A 13353-nucleotide genomic window follows, 5' to 3' on the forward strand; every position below is an offset into this window, starting at 1 on the left:
TCTAACCGGCGACCCACCGTGTCCTTCCCTGTCGAGATAAGGCTGGGCTCCTGGGCCCATTCGGTCGTGCTTCGCAGCTGGCAGCCACTCACCTGCGGCGACGGGGGCCGACGGCCTCACGTCCTCACCGGCCGCCGCCATGCCTGCACGATTGCCGGCGGTGTACGGCCGGCGACCGCCGTCGTGCTCCCACACCAAGCCTGCTAATCCGCTTTGATTAGGTCGGTCGTTACTCGTGCTTTCCACGTCGTAAGCTTTGCTAGTTTCTGTACTGTTTCTGCGATGGCGTTGGCAGCGTATATTTGTTAATGGACAAGCGTACGAGCTGTAGGGTGTATCTGCCGGTGTTTGCCCGTTGCATGCCATGCCCGCATTTGTTTACTACGAGCACTCCGTTTGAGGCCGGCGGTTTTGGAATGTTTCGAGTGAAGAAACGGAAACGAGCGCGTGTTGCCTAACCACTAGCTGAGAGGGCACGAACGCGGGTGCTGACGCCTAACGGACTCCCGCGAATCCATGTTCTTGTCCCACCGAAGACGACGACGTTGGCACAGGTGATGCAATTACCCGACGCGTGAAACAACACGATTACAAATGTGTTGTGCCAAATAGCAATGGAAACGTAGAGAAGATTTTGTTCGGGAACGTTTGGGTCATCCGGAATTTGAAGCCAGCAGAAGCTTCATACAATGCAAGTCGCTGATGGAGATGGCATGTCCCTTTTGAGTTTTGACTAACAAAAGGCTAGTAGCAAATAGTATCAAACGAATGAGGCAAATGAGAAATCTTTTTGCCATCTTGCCACTTTGCCAGGCTACAAGAAAACTAGTGGTGTACCAAGCTAGTACTACTACGATAACAATGCATGGGTACCGATCGGGAATCCGACACAGGGGCGATGCTAGAGCTAAAAAGATCCTGATGCATTACTTCATAATGTATATAATTTTCAAGTAATATTCTACTAATTAAAGACTAGTAACAAGTATTAATTTTTTAGAGCCTGATGCACTGCAGCCGGGTAGCTCATCTTGGCGACACCCTTGCCAACACCTAATAATGGGGTGTTGACATGCACCCACCCGTGTAGGGTACCCGAGTCACACTGCTGCACTCACGCACGTACCAGGTAGGCTTCCGTATAGGACCGAGATAGGGACTAAAAGGACGTGAATAGATGATTTATATTTTTTTAATAGATGATCTATATCTAGTTCACTTAATGTTTTTAAAAGTACACATATGTAAGTATAAATTTTAGAGAGATACAATAAGAAAGAAAGTTTTAAGTTAATGTTACTCTATGAATGAAATATGTAATATAGACTCTGTTTAAGACCATTTTATATATCTTTGAGCACAAAAATATAAAATTTGAACGAAAAATAAAGCAAAAATATAGACATCAAAAGAAGTAACTCTCTAAATTGATGGTATAGAGGCAAGAGAATTCAGAACCCTCTCAAATACATAAGTATACGAACGTTTATGCCTTTAACGACAAGAAGAACTTCACAAAGTTAAAAAATCACAGCTTAAAAGCAAAAACAAAAATTAATAATAAAATCGAAAAACTTGCACCAAAGATAGGGAAATCAAAAGGAGACTAGAAGTAGATAAATACAAGTTCATGTGATAAAATAAACTTTATTAAACACATAGGTCAATCCTATTTTTGACATATTACAAAGTCATTCTCTCACAAAAGCTTTAGCCTATTATAAAGACTAAGCTTATCATCTTGTCTCTTCCAAAATCTATCATTAGGCTCTCAAATGGCTGACTCAAAACTCTTCCACAACTTTACTCCTCTATTTATAGCTCTTAGGAGCTTATTTGGCCCTTAAATTTCCTTGTTCCCAAAATACCCTTCACCGGTAATGCACTCCTATATGAGGAGCTGTCCAAATAGTATTTCAATTAATCATCAGGACAATCAATCACGACAATGATGATTAACCGAAATACCATCTCGGTAGTCCTGACTCGTGTTTTGTGCTCAAGATTAGAACACATGCCTTTCCAACATACAACACCACAATAAAACTTAAGAAAGAGTGAGTAATTAAATTATATTACAGGTTCTTAAGTACTCAACCATTTACAACAAAATATTAGAGAAACTACCTAGCAAAAAAGTAACACCTATCAACACTAAAAGCTAAGTGAATCCATATGCCCTTAGGTTCCACCCAAAATCACGCCACACGAGTAGTTTGCATTACTTATTCCCGCCACATATATCGGCGGGCTTCAAGTAGCCAAATGTGAGCTCCTTCTCACCGGTAGAAACTAAAAGAGCAGCGTGAATATGAAGGTATTCGCAAGACTTAATCCATAGTGGGTACATATAACAACCCGACTCCAAAGAGAATGTATTGAGGTATTAGCAAGAAATCAGTCACATAGTTAAGTAAATTTCATATGCGAAATACAACTTGACATACATATATGAGCTTCTATATTTAACCAAAAGTATCTTTCTACCATGTAACCAACAATTTAAACACAAATATAACTGAAATCATCTCATATAATCAATAATCATTTCCAACCATCCTAATACACCATTCTATATCATACATCCTCGAATTCAGAAACTCTACGGCCGATGCAAATGGATAGAAATATGCTCATGACCGAGAATGCGACAATTCAAATTATTTTTACACCCTACAGGGGGTACAACTCACGTGTCCACACAAGCACACGTAAGGGGGTACTCATGTCAACCTTTTCCAATAAGCCACAACCGTTTGATCATACGCCGATAGGTGTGTGGGTCATCCAGAACTACTCCTGTAGCAAACTGGATATCCCTACAAGCTTATTATGCCCATGACACTATCGACTTGCACGCCAAAATGTCACAGTTATAAAGGTATTCAGCTTATCGTTCTCATATGCGACATGTAGTAAGTACAAAAAGTGCTAAAGCCAATTGCACCGACGGACGGTGCTTAAACGATGCAAGCAGTCTATGGCATCTAGGCTCCTCTCCCGAACTACAACAAGGAACTTTTCCAATGCAGAAGATACCCCTAGCACCGTCCATATCTCGCCTCATTCTCATATCTCATACAACCCATATCATTGTTATTATGTTTGTAAACAATAAGTAAGCTCTAAGCTCGTGAGCAATAGTTGAACCATTGCTCGCTTTCTACCAAGGATCTATACATTGCTAAGTATTTCAAATAATTTGTAAGTTATACATTAATAATGTTATGAATTCTACAAGAATATGGATAATCAACAACTCAAGGTAGAGACAATACAATTCATCAACATAAGTTCTACCCATCTAAACCTAACAATAGACTCACTACTCATGCAAACATACATAAAACGTAATTTATCAAGTTATACAATACAAGATCTAAAGTAGTAGGTTGAGTATGCTTAGATGTGTGCCTTGCTGTTCTGGCGGTTGCCTGATACTCTTGGCGTAACACTCACAGAACTTTGGTAAATTGGCATCGTCTTCACTCGTTTGGACCGTCAGCGCAACACTCCCTAAACGAATCAAGAATGCATTGCGTAAACAAACAAACAATAGAAAAATATGCAAATGTGCGCTTGGATAACAATAGAGCGTTGTTTTTAAAAACGTTTGCAAAAGATCGACAAAAGACTCGAGTTGGAAATTGTTTGAACCTCAAACATTGTAACCTAAGTGCATAGAGCTGTGAACCACTGGCGGTCAGACCGACGTTGGGGTGGTGGTTAGACCGCGAGCGTGCAGAGAGTCTTGGACCTTGGTGGTTAGACCGGTGTTGAAGTGGCGGTCAGACCACCGACATGTAGAAGGTCTTTGGCGGATGCTCCAGTGAGGCCTTCGATCATGAAGGGTACCAAAATGGTTGATGGAACTAGTGAAGTGCTTATAGAGCGATTTAGACAATATTCAATGTGTTAAACTCAAAATACCCCATGGATTGGATCTAAGCTAGGTTGAACTTAGGTCTAAATGACATGAGGGTCGAATCAAGTTCGAAAACAATAGAAAAACTGTAGGGGATACCTCACCTTAGTGCATGGCAGCTTTCTAGTAGATTAATCCACTTTGCAGAAGCTCCAATTTGGGGATCGGGCTCTACGGTGGTGTGTAGGATTGAAGTTGGATGAGTGTGCCTCCGACGAGGGGGAAGAGGGGAGGAGCTCGAGGAAGTCCTCTAGAAGCTTGGGGAGGTTCCCACTCTCGATCTTCGATCATCGTGGACGTTGTGATGGAGCTCTCCTCTCTCTTAGGTGCAGTGGGGAAGAGAGTGAGGGAGTGAGTGTGTGAGAGAGAAAGAGAGAGTGATCGCCTCTGCGCTTTGAAAGTCAGACCGCGGGAAGTGTCGATGAGACAGAAAGCCCACGTGGCAAGACTATGTGACTGCCCCCTGACGGTCAGGCCGCGGGGAATCCTGGTCAGACCATGAGAGCGATCTTGTGCTGAAAACTTGATCATGTCCCACTTTTCTATTCTTCTTTCTCTCCAAGGCATCTAAGGTTTTCCTAAAGGACTCTCAACTATCTGTAAGTACTTTTTAATCATGTTTAAACTCAAGGTATCAAATGAATACACATAAACATAATTCCATGATACTTATGCATGCTTAATCACGTGATTAGCGTTTTGGAACGTGACAAACCTCCCTCCCCCCTAAAAAAGAATCTCGACCCGAGATTCAGCAAACTCAAGGAAAAGGTGATGGTGATGAAGTGGAAGGGAATCTCACATAAATGGAAAAGAATTTTGTTGAAATTCCTTGACGAAATGAAATCCATATAGAGAGCTTTGGGCTCTAAACGCCTATGGCGGTCAGGTCGGCAGATCAACAACGGTCAGACCACTAAGAGTATGTTCTCTCGGTTCGAAAGGTTTCTAAGTATAATCCTTTAGGAACAAACTTTTCATTCAACATGATGATATTTATAGATATGTGAGATGCTCCAATATGCAAAATTACAATGATATTTACAAGTTCTAAAATAGTTTGGGATATTTGGAGCAGATTTTATCCTCACGCTCCTAAGTTGCTACGTCCTCGATGTGATTGCTCCATTGAACTTTGATAAATTTAATAGAGTGCCATCGAGTCTTGCGTTCCACTTCATCCAATATTTGAATTGGTCACTCACAATATGAGAGATCCGGGTGCAATTCTTGATTTGCATCCTCATAAACTTCGGTTGGAACTCAAAGACATTTTTACAGTTATGAGACATGAAATATGTTGTGAACAGTGGAGAGGGATGGAGGTATGTCCAATTGATAGGCCACCTCTCCACGCTGAGCAATGATTTGGAAATGCCCTACATATCGGGGTGCTAGCTTCCCTCTGACTTAAAGGCATCGATCCTTTTGAGAGGCGATACCTTGAGATGGACAAAGTTCCTAATATCAAACACAAGTTGTCGGTGGCGGCGATCCGCAGAGTTCTTTTGTTAGGACTGAGTCGTGAGGGGACACTTGCGAATAGCCAGAATATGCTCTTCTGCCTCCTTTACCAAATCTGGGCCTACAAAAGCCCTTTCACCGAATTCAGACCAATGCAACGGCGTTCGGTAACTTTGATCATAGAGAGCTTCAAACAACAACATTTCAATGCTTGACTAATAATTGTTGTTGTAGAAGAACTCAGTGAATGACAAGATAATTTCCCACTTCTTCCCATATGTGAGAGCACAAGCTCGCAACATGGCTTCCAGAATCTGAGTCACTCTCTCGGTTTGACCATCGGTTTGAGGGTGGTAGGTGGTACTATGGAAGAGCTCGGTTCTCATAGCTTCATGAAGGCTCCTCCATAAATGTGAGGTAAACTGAGTACCTCGATCGAAGATGATCTTCTTCGGAATCTCATGAAGGTAAACAATTCGAGTGAGGTATAACTCCGTATATTGCTTGACCGAATATTTGTTCTTGGCAGAAAAGAAATGAGCAGACTTTATCAACCTGTCCACAATGACCTAAATTAAGTCATATCCATGAGAGATCTTCGACAATCCGGTAATGAAGTTTATTCCGATCCCCTCCCACTTCCAAGAGAGAATAAGGAATGGTTGGAGCATACCAGTTGGCCTAAGATGCTCAGCCTTTACTCTTCGACAAATGTCATACTCGGTAAGATATCGAGCAATTTCTCGCTTCATGCGAGTCCACCAGAATCTTACCTTGAGGTCTTGGTACATCTTGGTACTTCCCGGATGAATGGACAACAATGAGTTATGAGCTTCATCCAGAATTTTCTTCCTCAGTGTATCAATTTTCGGAATCACCAGCCTCTTCCCAAACCATAAGACACCATGATCATCTTCAGAAAAACACATGGTCTTGCCTCCCTTCATTTCCTCTCGAATTCGGGCCATGCCCTTGTCATTCCTTTGAACTTCTTTGATTTGATGCAGGAGGGTGTATTTGATCTCCAAGTTTGCAAGAAATCCCTCCAGGACCATTTCGAGTCGAAGTCTTCAAAAATCATCACAAAATGTAGCATTTTCAGGCTTGGCCATAAGGCAATTGCATCAGGCCTTTCAACTCAGTGCATTGGCGACCATTTTCGCCTTGCCGGGATGATAATGGACTTCTAGCTCATAGTCTTTGATTAACTCGAGTCATCTTTTTTGTCTCATATTCAGATCGACTTGAGTGAAAATGTATTTGAGACTTTTGTGATCCATATAGATATGGCACAAATTTCCTAGCAGATAGTGACGCCAAATCTTCAAAGCATGCACAACTGCCACAAGCTCTAAGTCATAAGTTGGGTAGTTCTACTCATGGTTCTTCAATTGGCGCGAGGCATAAGCAACAACCTGACATTCTTTCATAAGGACACATCTGGGGCCTATGTGGGAAAAATCGCAATAGACATCAAAACCCTTGTCCACTTTAGGTTGAGCAAGAACGGGAGCGGTCATGAGTAGTTTCTTCAAAGTATGAAAAGCTGACTTACATTCACTCAACCACTTGAATACACTTCCTTGCTTTAATAGCTAAGTCATTGGCTTGGCAATCTTGAAGAAGTTCTCGATGAACCGATGGTAATAACCCGTGAGTCTGAGAAAACTTCGAATATCGGTGACATTCTTGGGTTGAACCCAATTAAAAACTTCTTGTACTTTGCTTGGATCAATGGCAACACTGTTCTCAGATAAAACATGCCCCCTAGAAAAGTGACTTCTTTGAGCTAGAACTCGTACTTGCTTAACTTGGTATATAGTTTGTGATCTCGAAGTCGACCAAGAATAACACAGAGATGCTCAGAATGTTCTGCTTCAGTCTTGGAGTATATAAGAATGTCATCGATGAAAACTATGACAAACTTATCAAGCTCCTCCATGAAGACTATGTTCATCAAGTACATGAAGAACACCAGTGCATTGGTAAGGGCTGAAGGATATGACATTGAATTCATAAAGGCTGTAACGTGTAGAAAAAGTCATCTTTGGAATATCCTCCGGTCGAACCTTTATTTGGTGATAGCCTAACCTCAATCTTGGAGAAAACCTGAGCACCAGTCAGTTGATCGAACATAACATCAATTCTGGGAAGTGGATATTTGTTGTTGACAGTGACCTCATTCAATGGACGGTATGTAACACACATCCGCAGAGTCTGGTCCTTCTTCTTCACAAAGAGCACTGGGCATCCTCAGTGTGAGGAGCTCAGACGAATGAAACCCTTTGAGAGCAACTCCTGAATCTGCTTCAATAGAGAATTTTACTGCTCTGTTGGGTGACGTTCCTGGCAACTCCTATAGGAAGACATCAGGAAACTCACACACGATGGGAATGTTCAGGAGGTCCTTGACTGCGACAACCTTTAGGGTATAAAGGCAAGGATTAACTTCCTTAAACCTCAATTGGACTTAGGTGCCGAACACGTCGTTGAGAGTGATAGTCCTATGAGCACAATCAATGATGACCTTATTATTGGCAAGCCAATTCATTCATAATATGACATCCACTCCCCTAATATCAAGCAAAATCAAGTTTGTGAAAAATTGAACTCCCTCAATGAGAATCTCGACCAAAGGGATGACCTGGTTGGTTTGCAATCGGGCACCGGGTGCATCAATATGACATGAGGTAGGTAGCGTCTTGGTGATCATGTTGTGACTCAAGACGTAGGTCTCCTTGACAAATGAATGAGATGCACTAGAATCGAAAAACACAATTGCAGGGTAAGAATTCACAAGCAACATACCCATCAATACGTTGTCTCTCTCGTGAGCTTCCTCGGTGGCGGTGTGGTTCACTCAGTCACGCTTGGGAACGTGCCCCATCTTAGAAGCTTGGGGAAGGGGTTGAGCTGACAGTGATAGCCTTGGAGCAGTCGCCATGGCTCCTGGCGTCAGAAAAGGGCAATCTCACGTATAGTGACCGACACAGCCACAATTGTAACACGGGTCATCGAGGTCACCTGTCACACTCCCGCGAGAACCGGCGGGTCTTGGAGGCTGCCCTTGCGGAGTGGAGAAAAATGAGAGTCGCACTATCCATATTGGCCGTGAAGCAGTCGAAGCTGACATGTGAGATGGAGGAGGTGACTCTCCATCTGTGTACATTGAGAGCTCCCACCCATGGAAGGTGACATAACTCTCTTACGCCTCTTCTCCTTCTGGTGATCCTTCAGCTTGAACTCAACCGTGAGAGGGGTGCTCACCAGCTTGTTGAAGTCGGTGAATTGAGCCGATAAGTCGTCTTGCATCTTGGAAGAGAGACCGTTCACAAAGCGGTATTACTTCCGCTCATTGGTGTTGACCTCTTCTGGCACACACTGTGCAAGGTGGTTGAACACTTGAACATACTCCATCACCGACCTGCCTCCTTGCTTGAGGTCTAGAAACTCCCACCTTTTGACCTCCATAATCCATTTGGGAATGTGATAATTATGGAAGGCTTGGTAGAACTCCGTCCGAGACACATGGTGATTGGCGGCATGCATGGCCAGAATGTTAGACCACCATGCGCCAGCAGCACCATGAAGCTGATGGGCGGTGAAGAGAGCCTTCTCGTGGTCCTCACACCTAAGTAGCGCACGCTTTTGCTCGATGGTTCGGTCAGTGGTCGTCATCGAGAGGATCCTCAGCCCACGTGAATGTGGGCGGTTGAGTCATCAAAAAATCTAAGAAGTTGACCCAGTGTCCGGCTCTACCTCCTCCGTGAGGGACCATGTTACAAAAGCTTCGAGAAGCATCTTCTGAGCTTGACAGTTTTGTTCTATTTGTATGAGAACATCCGTCATGCTCGGCGCCGGAAACGGTATAAGATTGTTCTCATTGGAACCCTTAAGAAGATATTTGAGACTTTGGAGAGTTTTCATCCTGCTAAAGATGGAAAAAATGAGAGAAGGTGGAAGATTAAATCTAAACTTTAGTTGGAAATAGAAACGTCGAACCAAAACAAACAATGCACACTAGAGCATTACATTATAGTAATGAGTATGCATGATCAAAAGGTTTAGTAGAGCATGGCAAAAACATGGCCTAGATCACCCTCACAACGTCTTCTGCGCAAATGCCAGCAGTCAGACCGTCGCTAGCGGTCAGACCGCAGAAAATATGGTGGTCAGACTGCTGCCTACTTGGATCGCTAGAAGTCTGGCACCACCAGCAGCGGCCTTTCCACCCCATTCCACGCACGATGGATCCTCATCTACGCGTTTCTTTCTCAAATGCATCACTCTGCAACAAACATCAAGATCGCAGGAACCCATACATACTACGATTACCAATCATCACACTTTGGGCTACTTTTTCTTTCTCGTGCGAATGGTGTTTGTACATCTCATTGCACAAATGACACCCCATGTAATCGCTTCCATTGTATTCACTTCCCGTACCATCGCCTTATGGGACACTCCATGTAATCGCTTCCAACGTATTCACTTCTCGTACCATCACCTTACAGGACATCCCTTGTAATCGTCACATGGGTAGACAACCATAACTACCATCATATGGTGGATGGGCATACATTATTGCTAACATATTTACTTCCCGTATCATCACCATATGGGACATACCAGACCCATGCATTGCATTGGTTGAGCCCCTGATATTTACCGTCATCAAAATACGTCCTTACCTTTTTCGTTGATGCAACAAGATCCATAAAGACATCACCATGTGGAAATAAACACTCAATGCAGTAATCGACCGTTCATTACACTTAGAGGCATAATATAATAAGTTTATATATATTAGCATGAAGAGGTAAAAAGAAACATTAGTGTGTTGCTTAGTGATGTTGACACCCTTTACTAACCCACATCTTAAATGTTTGCAGGCTACTTCATTAAATCAAGCTTTGATACCACGCTGTGAGGAATCGTCTAAATAGTATTTTAATTAATCATGAGGATAATCAATCACGACCACGATGATTAACCAAAATACCATCATGATAGTCCCGACACATGTTTTATGCCCAAGATCAGAACACATGCCTTTCTAATATATAGCATCACAATAAAACTTAAGAAAGAATGAGTAATTAAATTATATTACAAGTTCTTAAACAATTAACCATTTACAATAATTTATAATAAAAAATTAGAGAAACTACGCAACAGAAAAGTAACACCTATCAACACCAAAAGCTAAGTGAAGCCATATACCCTTAGTATTCACCCAAAAGCACGTCACACGAGTAGTTTGCACTACTCGTTCCTGCCACCTACACCAGTGGACATGAATTAGCTAAACTCGAGCTCCTCCTCACTGGTAGAAATCGTGAACACCGGATGTTCTGATGTATTCTAACTCTGAATACCAGACCATCCAGTGAGTCCAACTCTTTTGTGCATTGAAGAATCTCGTTTATACAAGAAAAGGTCTGGTGCATTGCTCCGGTGTTCACTATCTAGTCACCGGAATATCCGGTGCCTTCATCTCTACCAGAACACACTGTTTTAATCCCTCTGCAAGAAATGGTTCGGTGATTAATCTGGTGTTCAAATGTGCACACATCGGACCTTCTGTTGAGTACCACTACACTAGAGTTCAAAATTTCACCATCTCTGCAAGAAAAGCTTTGGTGTACTATCTGGTGCTCACATAACTCATCACCGGACTGTCTGGTGAGTACCGCTCACCAGAACCTAGTTTGCATCCTTCTTTGCTGGAAATAGTCTGGTGCACATAAATAGCCAATACCGGACCATTCGGTGCCCATTTTAAATTTTTGTCACCAAACTAAAAACCTCTGCTGTTAGCATTAGCATCACACCAGATCATCCGGTGAAGTCAATTTCCCAGGCATCGGATAATTAGATGAGAACAAATCACCTGGACTCAGAGAAAATCATTCCAATTCCATTCTCCTTTAACTCAAGTTAGTAATGAATAAGAACAAGCATCAATGAACATATGATAACCAAGTCCAACTTAACTCAAGCATTATCAATGACTCATCACACATATCAACCAAGACACTTATCCACTTGGTTAATCATTCTACATCGAGATCCATAAGCAGCCAATGAGGCGCCAAACAATACGAAGCAATTGGTTTTTCAGGCTAAGTAATCGATCCAAATCCATGGCACTGTTCATGGATCACCAGCTACTCAGCTCAGCTCAATCAGTGTTCATGTCAACATTGATTAGAGATGTCGGGGACGGGCGAACAAGGATTTTTTCAAGGGGACCTAAGCACAGGGGGGTATCTGGGCCATCGGTTGGTGCTTCGAGATTCGTAGCAGCATTGAATGAGGTGAGAGATGGGATTTGTGAAATGAATTTCTGAGGGAGCTAGGAAATTATGGAGTGATGAGCTACCAAACAGATGGGCAAGAAAGAAGGACGGGTGTACATAATTTTTTTAAATGGGCTTGCATAATGGTACACCATCCTATTACGCACATTGGTACACAATCCGACCAAGAGAGTCGCAACACTTGTGATCCCTGTGTCCCCTTCCTCAGATTTGTGATTGAGACGGTTTGATCGGCGTCAGAGCAGTGCGATGATGGGGCAGAACCAACGCCTCAGCGTGGTGCCGATGGTGACGATGCTTGGGGTGATGAAAGCCCGACTTGTCGGTACAACGCGCAGCCACATGGTGTTGAAGAAGAAGTCAGACGCGCTCACAGTCTAGTTTTGCGCCATCCTCAAGAAGATCACCACCACCAAGGGTTCCAAGGATGAGACCATGCACACGTCCTCCTTCTCCCTCAGAGAGGCCAAGTTTGTCTCCGACGCGTCTGCCACACTGTCCTCCAGTCCATCTGCGTCGCGTCCACTCCCACCAAGATAATGTGGTTGGGGTCAAGCTCCCCAAGTTCACCCACTCCTTGGACCATGTCGCCACGTCTGTGCGGCCATCTAATGTGTCACCGAGCCTCACGAGTCTCGCGCGTGAGGGGCAGTAGGTCGTTGTCTGCTGCACCATGCACACCACGGCCATCGAGGTGCTCGTCGAGCTAGCCTCACTCCAGACATGTTTCCTCATGCTTGATGAGGCCATAAAGACCACCAACCGTCGTGTTAATGCGCTGGAGAATGTCATCAAGGCTAGGATAAAAAACACCATCACCTACATCATGATGGAGCTTGACGAGCTCGAGCGTGAGGACTTCTTCAAGCTCAATAAGATCCAAGGCTACAAGAAGAGGGAGATTGAACACCAGATGGCTGCCTCCAAGCTATTTGCAGAGGAGCAGCTCGCAGAGGAGGTCGCGCTCAAGAGGGGCATCTCGGGCGGGGGGGGGGGGATGCAACAAACCTGCTGGTTGTTGGTGGCGAGAAGGATGATGACATCATCTTCTGATCATCTCTTGGTCATCCAATCATTTAATTGGTGTGTAGAATTATCGATGCCTTGTGCTATTATTTCAGATCTTGGATCAGGAAAATATTCTTGCTGCGATGGTTTCTTTCCTTCTGTAAAGATTGTTGTTGTGGTTCCTAAACCCTGCCAATACCAATTGAGTATTGTAGTTTTTGAGAAACACTAGTTCTTAGATGGACGCTACTTACCTTTGCTATATGTGTAAATGATGTCCAAAAGTATTCCTACTTGTGATAATTGATGTGAACTATAATGTGGCTGTTTATTAATGTAAACAAGATATGCTAATCACAACCACATAACTTATATATTCATGCTTACCTGATGTCAATGTTCCACTTCACATCATGTTTGCAGATTGTATTGGTTGATTCATGTAAACAAGATTTGGTAATCACAAACACACGATTTTTTACTCATGCTACATGATATTGCCATTGCACTTCATTTATAAACAATACGCTTACACTTTAGGGTGCTAGTTAAGAGATGTTCACTCTATAATGTTTTAATGTTAGTGGCCATTGGCAAATATGATTTATTAAGCTTCCTATCATTAGGTTCACT

At 43.1% G+C, this 13353-nt stretch overlaps 1 pseudogene; it reads left to right on the forward strand.

The window, feature by feature from the left end:
- Positions 1–11961: 11961 nt before the first annotated feature.
- LOC133911261 (V-type proton ATPase subunit D-like) lies at positions 11962–12765 on the forward strand (annotated as a pseudogene).
- Positions 12766–13353: the final 588 nt, after the last annotated feature.

The sequence above is a fragment of the Phragmites australis genome, chromosome 3 (assembly GCF_958298935.1).
Source record: "Phragmites australis chromosome 3, lpPhrAust1.1, whole genome shotgun sequence".
Taxonomy (NCBI): Eukaryota; Viridiplantae; Streptophyta; class Magnoliopsida; order Poales; family Poaceae; genus Phragmites; species Phragmites australis.